The following is a 16,294-nucleotide window of genomic DNA, read 5'->3' on the forward strand; positions in this document are numbered from 1 at the left end:
TAACACCAAACCTTATGGAACCAACTCTTGATAACCCACAGGAAATATATCAAATGAAATTCAAGAACAAAATATTAAAGACACCAAGATTTTAATGAGGTTCCTCAACAGTCAGTGTAACTGGAGTACGTCCTCGGAGCAGTAGGAGCTCACCCAATAATCCACTATCAACCAAATGGGAGTCTACAAAGTGTTGGCAATCTCACAACCCAAATAACCCAATACACCCAATAGCTCTCACACACCACAGAAACAAATAGAGAAAGAAATATAGTGATTAATTTCTTCTCTATATAAAGCTCAAAGCTATTACAACAATAACACTTTGATGGAGTGAGAACTAACCAATGAAAGGAGCAACAACTCATTCTCTGAAACGGAGCTACAGTAGTACCTTCTGTAACACCCACCCCCTATTTATAAAGATATATGTATGTAATTATCCCAAAACATTTTAAATATATCAATTTTGTCCCATTTTATCTACCCAATCTGAAAATGGATTCCTTTCTTTCCCACAAGCTGCCACGTGGCAGCACCCCCTTCACTCTTCTCTCTTCTCTCTCTGTCCCCCCTGTTAGGATATAGCTATGCCATGTGTCATAATTGTATTGGAGTTGTGAATGGTAGTCATAAGGTGTGTTGTATTTATAAGAGTTGAGTGTTGTAAAAAACATAAGGAAAAAAATAAATAACAAGATTATTTTTCCCTCTCTACTTTCTCTCTCTATTTCTCTGTGTTCGATATCTTCTTCTCTAAGTTTCTTCCATACAGTTGGTTTGTTAACATGGTATCATCGCCGGCAATGGCTGACGTCGTCGCTTGGTGATCTTGGTGCTTCCGCGTCTCGTCGTTTTTGTTCCGGTGGTGTTCGCTTGTTCGTCGGAAGTCGATTGGTCGTTGTTTTGTGGTCTCTGGTGAATCTTGGTTTCTGCAACCCTAGGTTTTTGGAGTTTTCTTGCCTGGGTTGATCGAAGTCGGTTGCTCTTTGTGCAGTAGTTGCCGTTGTTGATCGTCGTCTTGGCTGAAGGTATTGGTCGAATTCTTTATCGTCTTGTTCCGATTCGTGTGGTGATTTTGTTGAATTTCTTGTTGCTCTTCTGAATTGTATTGGAGTTGGAGATTTCTGTTAATTGTTCGTTCTTGATTACTTCTGATTGACACACGGATTGTTGTGTGGTGATTAAATTAGTACTTGATTACTTCTCTATTGGTGTCGAGATTGTTGTGTCTTGATTAAACATGGTGACCACAGCCCAATTAGCTCTTACACAGTCTCCTATTTCTTCCCTAATACCAAGTGTTGGCAATACAGTAACAGTCAAGTTAGATGATTCTAACTATATCACATGGAATTTTCAACTCGATTTACTGTTAGAAGGTAATGGTATTATGGGATTTCTTGATGGCTCTATCCCCTGTCCTGAGAAATATATGACTACTGAAGATGGCCCTGTGATTAATCGTGCTATTATCACTGATGCCTATAAAGTTTGGAAGATTCATGATAAAGCCTTGATGACTTTTATCACCGCTACTTTGTCTCTTGCTGCCTTATCGAGTGTCATTGGGTGTCAAAGCTCCAAGGAAATGTGGCTTAACTTGAAAGAGAGGTTCTCGAGAATGACTAGAACAAGTATTGTCCAGATGAAAATTGATCTCCAGAATATTAAGAAAGGGGCTGAATCGATTGATCTTTATCTTCAACGCATCAAAGATTGTAGAGACCAGTTAGCTGCAGTGGGTGTTGCTATTCCTGATGAAGATATTGTCATAGTTGCTCTCAGAGGCTTACCGACTGAATACAACACTATTAAGGCTGTTATTCGAGGAAGAGAAAATCTTGTGTCCCTGCAGGAGCTTAGGTCCCAGTTGAAGGCAGAAGAATCAACACTTGAAGAAAGTCTCAAACAACCTCTAATGGCTGCAATGTATGCTAATAGATCTGGTTCCATACATGAGTTTGGAGGGTCGTCTGGTACCAAATCTAGTGCGGGTAACTATGATACTGGCTCATCATTTTGTCAGGTTCCTCAAATGCCCCAACTAGCTCCAATGCCTAACATGGCTCCGGTACATCAACTACCTCAACTTCCACAGTTTCAGTCACTCTTTCTTCAAGCTCCACATGGTCCTTATGCATTTGTGTCCCAAGCAGGATCTGGCACTTATAATAATTTCAGGGGGCAAAATTTCAAGTACAAAGGAAAAAGGAAGAAATTTCACTTAGGTTATCAGGGGTCTGTTCAAACCAATGCTCAGTCTCAATCACAATCTAGTTTTCCAACTCCACAATCTTATAATCCTATGTTGGTCTGTCAAATTTGTGATAAAAAGGGACACTCTGCACTCCATTGTTTTCAGCGTGGGTGCCAAATCTGCAATAGGGTTAGTCACACTGCAGCTACATGTTTCGACAGGGGTACTTCTACTATGCCCATGTCTCAGCCTATGTATCCGTCTCACCAGTTTCAGGCTCCTGCTCCTGTTCCACAATATCAGTCTCAACAATTTCAAGCTCATGTTCCGGTTCAACAAATGAATCCATCGTATGTGCAGCATCAGAACATGTCACAACAACAAGCTCTATCTCCTGTTGCTTTCACTGCACGAACCAATTTCTCCCCTTCTGCCCCTCCGCAAGAGTATTGGCTGCTTGATTCTGGTGCTACCAATCATATGACATCTGATCTATCATGTCTACAAGCTCCTACCCCATATCCGTCCACTGAAACTGTAACTGGGGCTAATGGTGAAGGTTTACACATTTCACATATTGGACAGTCTTCTCTTATTACTCATTCTCATAAACTTCAGTTAAAAACAGTGCTTCATGTTCCTCAATTATCTCAACATTTACTTTCCATGCATCAATTACGTAAGGACAATAATTGTCGATGCATTGTTGATGAGTTTTTTGTGTGTATACAGGACAAGGTCACCAACCAGGTTCTCTTCCAAGGACTGACTAACAATGCTGTTTACCCACTTCCTTTGCTCAAACAACCTCAACTCAAACCTGCTGCTTATCTTGGCCAGAAAGTTAATACTACCCTGTGGCATTGCAGATTGGGCCATCCCACCAATTCTGTAATTCAGTCTGCTCTTAGTAAGGCCAATATTTCTTTTAGTTGTCATTCTGTTCCTCAATCATGTACCTCTTGCCTACAAGGCAAGTTTACCAAATTACCATTTCCATTAGCAGCATTTAAGTCCACTGTACCATTTGAAGTCATTCACACCGATGTGTGGGGTCCTGCACCTATCATGTCTATAGATGGTTATAGGTACTATGTGTCTTTCATTGATGAATGTACCAGATATACATGGATTTTTCCAATCATGAATAAAGCTGCAGTTTGTGAAACCTTTATTCAGTTTCATGCTTTCATTCACAATTCATTTTCTGTTACTATCAAAGTCTTACAAAGTGATGGTGGTGGAGAGTTTGTTGGATCTCTTTTTCAAAAGTTTCTTCTAACCAAGGGTATTTTGCATCAAAAGTCTTGTCCCTATACTTCTGAACAAAATGGGTTGGTTGAGAGAAAAAATCGTCACATAGTTGAAACTGCCCTTACTTTACTACAAAAAGCCTCTCTTCCTTCACAGTTTTGGTTTCATGCTTGTGCCACAGCTACCTTTCTTATCAATCGAATGCCTACATCTGTTTTACATATGCATTCCCCATTCGAAAAGTTATATCACTCTCCACCTAGGCTTGATCATTTAAGAGTCTTTGGTTGTGCATGTTACCCTACTTTAAAACCCTATAGACACAACAAGCTGGAGCCAAAAACTACACAGTGCATATTTTTGGGTTATGCATCTCAGTACAAAGGATATATTTGCTATGCTATCCAAGACCATAAACTAATTGTCTCTAGGCATGTTGTTTTTGATGAAGATACATTTCCTAGCTTACCAGGTTCTGTTTCTAGTTCACCATCATTGACACCGTCGATTATACCTCACCCAAATACATTTCAACATCCACCTGTTCTTTCCATTCCTTTTCCCCGTCGTCCATTTCCTTCTTCTTCTTCCTCTACCACAACGTCTCCTTCTATTACTCAGTCATCTTACTCCATACCTGGTGATCTTGTCTCTTCTCCCTGCGTACCTACTGAAGCCACAATTCCACCGTCTGTGGAGCATGCTGATATTCATCCTGATGTTACTACTTTTCAAGTTCAAGCACTGCATCATGTTCCAGTGCCTCAAATCAATACACATCCAATGCAAACTAGGTCGAAATCTGGTATCTTCAAAAAGAAGGCTCTTCTTGCTCAGGTACAATCTTCTTCTATAACTGAGCCACAGTCTTTCAAGGTTGCTATTCAGACCTCTGAGTGGAGACAAGCTATGGAGGATGAAATGGCTGCTCTTGTGAAGCAGAAAACCTGGAGATTAGTTCCTCTTCCACCTAACAAGAATTTGGTTGGCTGTAAATGGATATATAAGATCAAAAGTAATCCAGATGGTTCGGTTGCTAGATACAAGGCCAGGTTGGTGGCTAAGGGTTTTTCCCAAGAAGCCGGTCTTGACTATCACGAAACTTTCAGTCCTGTTGTCAAGCCAACCACAGTGAGACTTCTGTTGTCTCTAGCTGCTACAAAGCGTTGGCAATTAAAACAGTTAGATGTCAAGAATGCATTTCTTCATGGTTTTCTTGATGAAGAGGTGTATATGTCTTAGCCGCAAGGCTTTGTTGATCCTGCTCATCCTGAGTTTGTGTGCAAATTGGACCGGTCTCTCTATGGTCTTAAACAAGCTCCTCGAGCTTGGAATGATCGATTTTCCAAGTTTCTTCTTACCTTGGGTTTTAAACCCTCATATGCTGATCCATCATTATATGTGAAGCAGAATGGTCAGTCTATTGTTGTACTGTTATTATATGTGGATGATATAATTCTCAGTGGTGATTGTGATGCTCAAATTCAAGCTGTCATAGATCAGTTAACAGCTGAGTTTGATATGAAAGACCTCGGGATTTTACACTATTTCCTTGGTCTTCAGATTGATTATCGACCTACAGGTTTCCTGGTGCATCAAACCAAGTATGTTACTGATCTTTTTACTAAGACACACATGCTGGATTGCAAACCGTGTATCACTCCGTGTCATCCCAATCAGAAGCTGCTGAATCATGGTAGTCCTCAGTTTCATGATCCGGGTCTCTATCGCAGCATTGTTGGTGCTCTCCAATATTTGACATTTACACGACCGGATATTGCCTACTCCGTCAATCAAGTTTGTCAATTCATGCACTCACCTCTGGACAGTCATTTCATTGCTGTTAAACGCATCTTGCGGTACCTTCGAGGGTCCATGACCCTTGGCTTGTGTTTTCAACCAGGAAATATGGATATTAAAGCATATTCGGATGCTGATTGGGTTGGGGATCCTAATGATAGGAGATCCACCACAGGTTTTGTAGTATTCCTCGGTAATAATCCTGTGTCTTGGAGTTCTAAGAAGCAGCACACGGTTAGTCGTTCATCTACCGAGGCTGAGTATCGTGCTATGGCGACAACCACTGCTGAGGTGGTTTGGCTACAACAAATACTAAGGGACTTGCATCTTCCCTGTTCCGCAGTTCCTCTTCTCCACTGTGACAATATTTCTGCTATGGCACTGGCAACCAATCCGGTCTTACATTCTAAAGCTAAACACATTGAAATCGATTGCCATTTTGTTCGAGAACGTGTTCAACGAGGTTCCACTGTTCTGCAGTTTGTTGCATCCTCCGAGCAGCATGCTGACATCTTTACCAAGGGCTTATGTTCTCCTCTATTTAGCTCCCATTGTAACAATCTTATGCTTGGTTCTTCCTAGCATAAGCTTGAGGGGGAATGTTAGAATATAGCTATGTTAGGATATAGCTATGCCATGTGTCATAATTGTATTGGAGTTGTGAATGGTAGTAATAAGATGTGTTGTATTTATAAGAGTTGAGTGTTGTAAAAAACATAAGGAAAAAAAGAAATAACAAGATTATTTTTCCCTCTCTACTTTCTCTCTCTATTTCTCTGTGTTCGATATCTTCTTCTCTAAGTTTCTTCCATACAGTTGGTTTGTTCACACCCTCCCGGTGAACTCCCTTCTTCTTTCTTCTTCTTTTCTGTTTCTTGTCTGTCCTGTCTCTCTCCCTCTCGGCTCTCTCTCATATCTCTTCTCTCCCTCTTCTCTGCACTGCAGCAGCACGCACGCACGCACCCATCTTCCCGCGCGAAGAAGTCCATCACCATCTCGTTCTTCTCTCTCCCTCTGTCCCGTGCTGCAAACCCAGGAAAACCGGAAAAAGGAACTCCGGTGAACTTTTATATTTTTCCGGTGAGGTAAGCTCCAAACCTTCCCTTTTTCGTCCTATAATCTACTGGAATGGGTTTTAACTGAGTTTTATTCGTGATTTTTGGAGGTTTTAGGACGAAAACGAACTCGGGTTCCGGCCAAACCACGGCGAGTTGACCGGCGTGCAAGGTATCAATCTCTTCGTCTCGCTGAGTACTACAACTTTCATTTTTGTTTCACCTAATTTCGTTTAGTATTGAAGAAGTTATATCCATTTGAATCTTACCCAGTTTCCGGCGAGTCCGACGGCTTTCGAGGCGTTTTACGGAAAAACCACGGCGAGTTAGATGTCGTGTCAGGTACCATTCTCTTCGTCTCTTCAAGGGCTACAACTTTCATTTTTGTCTCGCTTGATTTCGTTGAGTTTTGACAAAGTTATGGCTGTTTAAAGTTGGGTATTTTTCCGGCCGAATTCCGGCCTTCTCCTCCCTTTGAATCCGGCGACCCACCAACCCAAGGCCTTTGGGCCTTTCTGCCGAGCCCAACAAAAAACCAACCTAAACCCCTTTACCTAGAAACCCAACCCAACCTCCTTTTATTTTATTTTGTTTTTAGTATATTGTTATTATTTGTTTAAAAGGCCTTGGGCCTCATTTGTGAAAGCCCTAAATCCAAACTCATTTCCCTTTTAAAACCCAAACCCTTTTAGCCCTTAACCTAACCCTAACCCAAGTCCTAAAACCCTAAACCTTAATCCAGATTTCAAGCCTAAAACCCGTTAGACCTAATTTGACCGTTGACCCCCGGTCAACGTTGACTTTAGGGTTTACTTTTCGGGTTTTCGTCCGGGACTCTTCTTAGGGTAATTCGACGTATGTTTTCCCAAATTCAATTGTTAAAATAGAGTTTTATTAATTGGACCCCTTTATGTGCTTAGGGGCAATTATAGTGGCGTTTCTATCTTCGCTAGCTGCGTGACTTTTCGACGGCGAAGTACTGTGAGTGGACCCCTTCTAAAATGCATGTTTTATAGTAGAAATGCATACATGAAAAGCATGATTTGATGATTACGTTTTATGAAACGTTTTGTGAGATAACATGCTTACTGAGGCTACTTTGAATTATTACTATTTTTCCTATAACCCATGTTCTTATAGAATATCTGATGGATGACGATATGATATTTAGAACATGTTTCGAACACCTCTTTATAGTATAGATGATGGATGACTTTATACTATGAAGTTGTTTTTCAATATATATATGTTCAATGGTTTTGTACTTACCTAGTGGTCCTTTCCGCTACGGGATGTAGGGATAGATTCCTGTCCGTCCCGGGCGACGGTTTGGTGTTGGCATAAAGCCTGGAGGGTGTTTCCTCTGGCATTTAAGACCAGGGACGGGGAGCCGGCATGGGGCCTAAAGTGTATTTTCCTCTGACTGTCTGCTCAGAGACGGGGAGCCTGCATGGGGCCTGGGGGTTATCGGACAATTCACTAGTGATTACTATATATACAAGTTATGATTTGAGACATTGCACAGCATGCTAGGTTTCGGAAAACCTATGTTTAACATTATATATGTGTTTTCATAAAACCTGGGGGTTAGTATGTTGATAACTGTTTTGTTATATATATATCAACTTGGTCCACTCATGTTTGTTTTGCGCCCCCTTCAGGACATAGAATCGAGGCATACAATCAAGGTATTCAGGCACTTCCGTATCGGCATCTTCGAGTCTTCTTGGTGTAGGACCCATTCTTTTATTCATTCAATTTTATATTATTTCTTTTAGTATTCTAGTTAGCCGTATGCTCTGAACACGTTCCTTAAATACATATTCATTATTCTTTTATAGTTATAAGTCTTAATTATTCCTTGTTTTCAGCATTTGCACTAAATAAATGGCTTTCGTCACCCGAGGGTGTCGGCCAGCACGTGCCTATCCTGGTATTCGGGGAAATATTGGGATCGGGGCGTGTCAGATTGGTATCAGAGCGTGGTTTGTTCAGAGCATACTTAGGATCTTCTCTTACTAAAGTAGTGTGTCGGTTTTGACGTCATTTGGATGTGAGGACTTCTGGATTTAGTGTTATTCGGCGCAGTTATGCGAATCTTTCTCTGTTTGAATTGTCATCTTCTGGTTGATATACAAGAATTCGTGTCGGGATTGTGCCTCATTGGTGACGTGCTTGAATTGTTGGATGACTTTCAGCTTTGGATCGATACTCTACGACGTGCATTCCCCAGGAATGACGAGTATAGTCGGTGTTACCTGGAAGCGGCATGTTTTTAGAAATCTCAGTTTGAGGAAGTCTGGTCAAGACCAGTTGTAGATCCAAAATGGCGATGCCACTCTGCAACATGCGTTCCCTAGGAATTGCGGGTGGAGTCGGCTTTGCATCGAAATCTTGGGAAGCGGAAAAATCTTGGCAGTATGAATTGACTAAGACCAACTAGAGATCTGAAACGATGATATCACTCTGCAACATGCGTTCCCTAGGAATGGCGGGCAGAGTCATATCTCTTGGAAATTGCTTGAAATATTCGAAGTGCGTGCTAAAGAAGCGAGTAAGTGCTAGTGATGACGACGGTTAGTAGGTGGTAGTTGGTGGGAGCAAATCAATGTTCTCAGACTCGTTTCCACTGAGGATATTCGTGTGAATCTTTAGAATGAATCTTCGGCAATTGTTTTATTGATTACCTTCTTGTTTACTCAATGACGAAGACAAGTTCATGAACCTTTGACCGTCAGCTTCACATCAAATTCTTCGAGTGTTGACTTCATTCACATTAATTACTTTTCTTGGGAAACTCCTTGGTAGCAGATGCTATTCCCATCAATTTCCCTAAATGGAGTTGCGGTTCTTGTTGTTGTTGTAGTTGGACTTGGATGATGAAGACCCAAACTTGTTTGGATAAACAGACTCCTTGAATTTCCCCTGGGTCTGGTACTCGGTAGTAAACCTTAGCTCTTTGTTCACGTACTTTTCGGGAGAGGTGAACTTAGCCTCTTGCTTGTAGCTCAACTGACTAGTGCTCTTGTCCATTAACTGTTCAGCCTTGTAATTTTCAATGTAATGGCTTGAGACTCTACCATATTCATCATGGTACGAAGATCGAGCTTTGCTCTAAACTTCTCTGGACTTATTGAGCCTTAGGTTGCTCAAGAGCATCACTTTAAGGTAGCTAATCGTGTCACTGCATGCATACGCGGGCTGCTTCATATCTTTCTTCATCGTCATTCTGTTGATTCAGAGGTTCTATGTTTAATTTTTGAACTTTGAAACAGCTCTCACAAAGTATTGTGAATTTCAAAATGTCTTTGGCCTCATCAAATCTTATTAACAGTTCTTAACTATTCTTGATCTTAGACATGTTTCCCTTTTTGGCTAAGAAACCCGTCAACCTTATGGTGATGATTAGCCAAATAATCATAAACAGTGACTTCTATTTCTGCATCTTCATTTTCCTTCGCTTGTTTGTTTCTCAATGTGAACTGGATCATGCCGGGACATTACACGAAGGGTGTAAAAAAAAATAATAAAAAAAAAAAACGTTTGTTCTCGGCGTGGTTTCTTGTTCAAATCGCAATATCTTGTACTCCAGTTTTAATGGACTTGTTTTGACTCTTAAATTCTTGAGTGTTCTTTTAGCCTTCTCGACATGGTTTCTCGCTCAATCAGTGAGGAATTCACGATCGATCGATTCAGCGGAAGTGTGCGCCCAATTCTTATCATTTTGGACAAGAATGTTGGGAGCATAATATTTTGACAAGCTTACCAGACTTACCAGAAAGAGTTCCTCGTGAATGTGAAGTTTGAGTCGTCTTTTGGTAAGAGACCGATGAAGATTGTAGTGCAGATGAGTAGCATATTGCATCACTATCTTCATGCTGAATTGAATGGTCACCACTTATTATCTTGTTGCAATTCATAACCATCATATCGTGCTCTGGTAGACATTTTCGATGATGTGATGTGTTCGCCTCAACGCAGCTTTCCACTACCTCTCACCAGGATCTTTTAGTTCGAGAGCACGTGGGCGTGAGGTTCGAGCGGTCTTTTAGTAAGAGTTGGTTGAAGGTTTTAGTACAGAAGGTCAGCATATTGTATCACCATCTTACTAGAATTCATGGGCATCACATCGGTTATTTTCCAATGATAGGTGTTCTTCTCAACGCATATTTCCACTGCTTCACTTATGAACCTTATTGTTGTGAGTACGTGGTTATTAAAACACTTCTAGCAGATCTGTTTGGTGCATTCTGGGATGGCATTACAGGATGGTCGAAGCGAGAATTGGATAATCTTTGCACTTCTTGCAAATGGTGTGTGCTCTCATGGGGTGTTTAGGTTGATTACATGAGAGTCATTCTTTCCACCAACATTGATCTTGTTTGACTAGAAATCTGCAACTAAGCAAAAATGGAGAGGTGGATTGAGCACTACAACATTTCCCAAGTGATATTGCGTGTTGAGGAATATGACTTCTCGTTTTCTGCTTGCTTGGTTCGAGCTTTTGGGTCTACTACTAACATGGTAGCCACTTCTCTTGAATCCCAAGGTACAATTTTCAAAAGGGTTCTTTACTGGTGAAACACTGGAGTAGTTGGTCACATTTGGAAGAACTGAGGAGGATAGGATGCTTGGTGATGGATAAAGTTTTGCAACAACAGTTCTTATTTTGTTCGGTTTGAGTATGGCACTTGTTGTGGCATGGTATGAAAGTTGCTATATGCAACATTGATTGATAGAGGAGCTGTGCGAGCTTGTATTTGGAGGATCGAATTTTCGACATGTGAAGTTGTGCACCCTCAGGAAATTACTGCTTGCTTAGCGAGACAACAAATGTGTGATCGATATTGCGGGCGGCCGATTGTGATATCGATGGCTTATTCGTTGGGTTCGTCAAGCAAGTGGGCAGGAAGATCCGTCTACGACAAAAGTTACAGATTAGCTATTCTTGGGATTCGACCCAAAGGCACATCTTTTCTCGGAGTACGTGAAGCTACGAATTCTTGGGCGAAACCCACTTCCATTTTCAGTTTTGGTTTTCAATATAAGTATTTTAACTTCATTTACTTTAGTTATTTGTTTTTGTCGTTATAAATGTTTTGGGGGAAGTATTTCTGTTTTCAGTTTTAAATTCAGCTCGAATTTTCAACCTATATATTAGTACATCTTTATTTTGACGTTATCGTATTTTATGTACTTATTTTTGACCGTACATCAATATATGTTTTTGACCTTATATCTTATTAAAGAATGTTTTCTACTTTTACACTGATGGGAAAGAAAGTATGAGTTTGGAGGCATGATAGAGGATTTTGTGACCCGCTCGCGACGGGTGGCATATTCTCTTTGATGCACCCATTCTGACTTGATTTCTCTTTATACATATATTCTTCTTACTATTTTCAAGTATTTCAGTTTAGTAAGTAATTTTAAATTTCGGGGACGAAATTTTTATAAGGGGGGTAGATTGTAACACCCACCCCCTATTTATAAAGATATATGTATATGTATGTAATTATCCCAAAACATTTTTAATATATCAATTTTGTCCCATTTTATCTACCCAATCTGAAAATGGATTCCTTTCTTTCCCACAAGCTGCCACGTGGCAGCACCCCTTCACTCTTCTCTCTTCTCTCTCTGTCCCCCCCCCCCGGTGAACTCCCTTATTCTTTCTTCTTCTTTTCTGTTTCTTGTCTGTCCTGTCTCTCTCCCTCTCGATTCTCTCTCATATCTCTTCTCTCCCTCTTCTCTGCACCGCAGCAGCACGCACGCACGCACCCAATTCCCCGCGCGAGGAAGTCCATCACCATCTCGTTCTTCTCTCTCCCTCTGTCCCGTGCTGCAACCCCAGGAAAACCGGAAAAAGGAACTCCGGTGAACTTTTATATCTCTCCGGTGAGGTAAACTCCAAACCTTCCCTTTTTCGTCCTATAATCTACTGGAATGGGTTTTAACTGAGTTTTATTCGTGATTTTTGGAGGTTTTAGGACGAAAACGAACTCGGGTGTAGGCACACCCATCTCCGGCGACTTTCGAGAAAATTTCCGGCCAAACCACGGCGAGTTGGCCGGCGTCCAAGTATCAATCTCTTCGTCTCGTTGAGTACTACAACTTTCATTTTTGTTTCACCCAATTTCGTTGAGTATTGAAGAAGTTATATCCATTTGAATCTTACCCAGTTTCCGGCGAGTCCGACGGCTTTCGAGGCGTTTTCTGGACAAACCACGGCGAGTTAGATGTCGTGTCAGGTACCATTCTCTTCGTCTCTTCAAGGGCTACAACTTTCGTTTTTGTCTCGCTTGATTTCGTTGAGTTTTGACAAAGTTATGGCCGTTTAAATTTGGGTAGTTTTCCGGCCGAATTCCGGCCTTCTCCTCCCTTTGAATCCAGCGATCCACCAACCCAAGGCCTTTGGGCCTTTCTACCGAGCCCAACCCAAAACCAACCTAAACCCCTTTACCTAGAAACCCAACCTAACCTCCTTTTATTTTATTTTGTTTTTAGTATATTGTTATTATTTGTTTAAAAGGCCTTGGGCCTCATTTGTGAAAGCCCTAAATCCAAACTCATTTCCCTTTTAAAACCCAAACCCTTTTAGCCCTTAACCTAACCCTAACCCAAGTCCTAAAACCCTAAACCTTAATCCATATTTCAAGCCTAAAACCCGTTAGACCTAATTTGACCGTTGACCCCTGGTCAACGTTGACTTTAGGGTTTACTTTTCGGGTTTTCGTCCGGAACTCTTCTTAGGGTAATTCGACGTCTGTTTTCCCAAATTCAATTGTTAAAATAGAGTTTTATTAATTGGACCCCTTTATGTGCTTAGGGGCAATTATAGTGGCGTTTCTGTCTTCGCTAGCTGCGTGACTTTTCGACGGCGAAGTACTATGAGTGGACCCCTTCTAAAATGCATGTTTTATAGTAGAAATGCATACATGAAAAGCATGATTTGATGATTACGTTTTATGAAACGTTTTGTGAGATAACATGCTTACTGATGCCACTTTGAATTATTACTATTTTTCCTATAACCCGTGTTCTTATAGAATATATGATGGATGACGATATGATATTTAGAACATGTTTCGAACACCTCTTTATAGTATAGATGATGGATGACTTTATACTATGAAGTTGTTTTTCAATATATATATGTTCAATGGTTTTGTACTTACCTAGTGGTCCTTTCCGCTACGGGACGTAGGGATAGATTCCGGTCCGTCCCGGGCGACGGTTTGGTGTTGGCATAGGGCCTGGAGGGTGTTTCCTCTGGCATTTAAGACCAGGGACGGGGAGCCGGCATGGGGCCTGAAGTGTATTTTCCTCTGACTGTCTGCTCAGAGACGGGGAGCCGGCATGGGGCCTGGGGGTTATCGGACAATTCACTAGTGATTACTATATATACAAGTTATGATTTGAGACATTGCACAGCATGCTAGGTTTCGGAAAACCTATGTTTAACATTATATATGTGTTTTCATAAAACCTGGGGGTTAGTATGTTGATAACTGTTTTGTTATATATATATCAACTTGGTCCACTCATGTTTGTTTTGTGCCCCTTTCAGGACATAGAATCGAGGCATACAATCCCGGCATTCAGGCACTTCCATATCGGCATCTTCGAGTCTTCTTGGTGTAGGACCCATTCTTTTATTCATTCAATTTTATATTATTTCTTTTAGTATTCTAGTTAGCCGTATGCTCTGAACACGTTCCTTAAATACATATTCATTAGTCTTTTATAGTTATAAGTCTTAATTATTCCTTGTTTTCAGCATTTGCACTAAATAAATGGCTTTCGTCACCCGAGGGTGTCGGCCAGCACGTGCCTATCCTGGTATTCGGGGAAATATCGGGATCGGGGCGTGTCACCTTCTTTCTCTCCCTTTTCTTCTCTGCTGCTCTCTGTTTTTCTGCTCACTTAAAACAAAAGGGCAGCAGCTGCCCTCATTCATAACCTAGCCTTCTCGTGGCTTTTCACATGAGCCAAAGAAAAAACAAAAGGACTTTAGACAAGGTTCCATGTTTTCCTCCCCAAAACATGGAAGGGACATAATCAAGTTGTCTTGTGAGAGGCTTGTGAGAGTCTTGTGAGAGAGTCGTAGAGAGAGGGAGAGTGAATCTGTGAGTGAGTGGGTGAGTGAGCTTAGAGAGGTCAATCGAGAGAGAGAATGAGTCAGTTCAATTGAGAGAAAGAGTCGATAACTCACTAGTGTGATGTGGGTGTGTGGTATGGTCGGATTCGAATATGGAAAATATGGAGGAGGAGAGAGATTGAGAAAAATCAGCGGAGGATGAGAGAGCAAAGTGAGGTGAGGTCAAGATAGGGCTTCATTTGAATTCAACGATTGAGATTAAATCTCAACCAAATTCGACGGCTGTAATAATTTTAAATTATATTTAAAAAATAAATTATAAATATTATACATATTTTATTTTGGTTTACGGTCTTACCGAAAAAAAAACTAATATTTCATATCGAATCATGTACTAAAAATTTCGGTATCTGTTCGGGTTTGGGTACCGAATTTTTCTGTACTTTCAGTTTGGTCCTTTTTCAATATTTTGGTACGGCTTTGGTTGGTCCGGTAATTTTCTATATTTTTTTCCACTTCTAAATTGTAGTTTGGTCCATTAATTAAAATTTGAGAAATTTTATTTAAACTCATCTAACATATTTCTACACCTAACTTACTCTTTGCACCCATTTGATTTTTAACTAAATTATTAATATCTATTTAAACCCAAATTTAATACTTAATATACCCCATAAACCCAATTCAATATGTGGATTTATTTTTACACCAATTTGATTTCTAGAAGCTAAATTTGATTTGTTTAGACCTAAGTTCTTTGCATGGTTTTCCACAACACAAAAGCTGGTAATTCAATTGTTACCTGTAGGAACTTAAAGATGGTTATTAAGAAGTGGATCAATGAACTTAAAGATCAACCATGGTCCAGAGAGAAAAAAGTAAATGATCAACCTGCTTTTAACTGGGCATTAGACAACAAACTCGTTAACAAAGTGGATCTCTACCTGCTGCCACAGGCAGCATTCCAACCGGAGGATTATACTTTAAGAACAAAGAGTGATGTTTAATTATAGTGTTTGGGTTTATTGATAAATTTGAGTTTTATTATTAATTTCCAATATTGAATTTAAGTTGGGTGTAAAAAAAGATTAAATGGGTTTAAATAAAATTTCCTTTAAAAATTATTGGCGACACAACAAATTTGGCTATTGCACTAAAATATAACTTCCAACATTGAAATTTCCTTTTACCCTTTTGTATATTCCGTTGGGATAATTAAAACACACTCATCCACCGTGGGATGGGATTAGATCCAACGGGTCAGGATTGCCCAGAACACTTACAAGTACTCAAGCGTAGGCTCTTCCCGAGTTCAAAGTTGAAACACACAAATAGTGATTTTATCCAACACGGTTTCCGACTTCCAGTGGCGGCACAGCGGCGGTGCTCCGCGAACAAACCGGGACAAAATGTATATACTTTTCCTATCCACTGTAGGATATTTCAGAATCTTTTGCACACCCAACGGCTACTTACGTGAAACTCGCCCAGCCGTAGATGAGATTTAATCAAACGGCAGAGACTTGGGGAGAAAAAGTATATAATCACCTACCCGGGTAAGGAAAGATCTCATACGATTTCGCACCAACATAGTGTCCGAAACAACTGAGAGAAACCCTAACGAGGTCTTGACAATGGAGAAGGAGGGTTATGGTGGTATTGTGCCGCTGGGTTTTTATGAAAATCAGCTGCTGGGTTCTAACGGAATGCCGCTGGGTTTTCGGTTTCATCCGACCGATCAGGAATTGATCAGTTTCTTCCTTTACAACAGAGTCCTCCACAGAGACTACTGCGAGAATTTAATATACGAGTTCGACCTCTTCGGCAAGACTCCACCGTGGGTGGTTTGGGAGAATTTCGGCGGACCGGGACTTGAAGATCAAG

The sequence above is a fragment of the Malus domestica genome, chromosome 11 (assembly GCF_042453785.1).
Source record: "Malus domestica chromosome 11, GDT2T_hap1".
Taxonomy (NCBI): domain Eukaryota; kingdom Viridiplantae; phylum Streptophyta; class Magnoliopsida; order Rosales; family Rosaceae; genus Malus; species Malus domestica.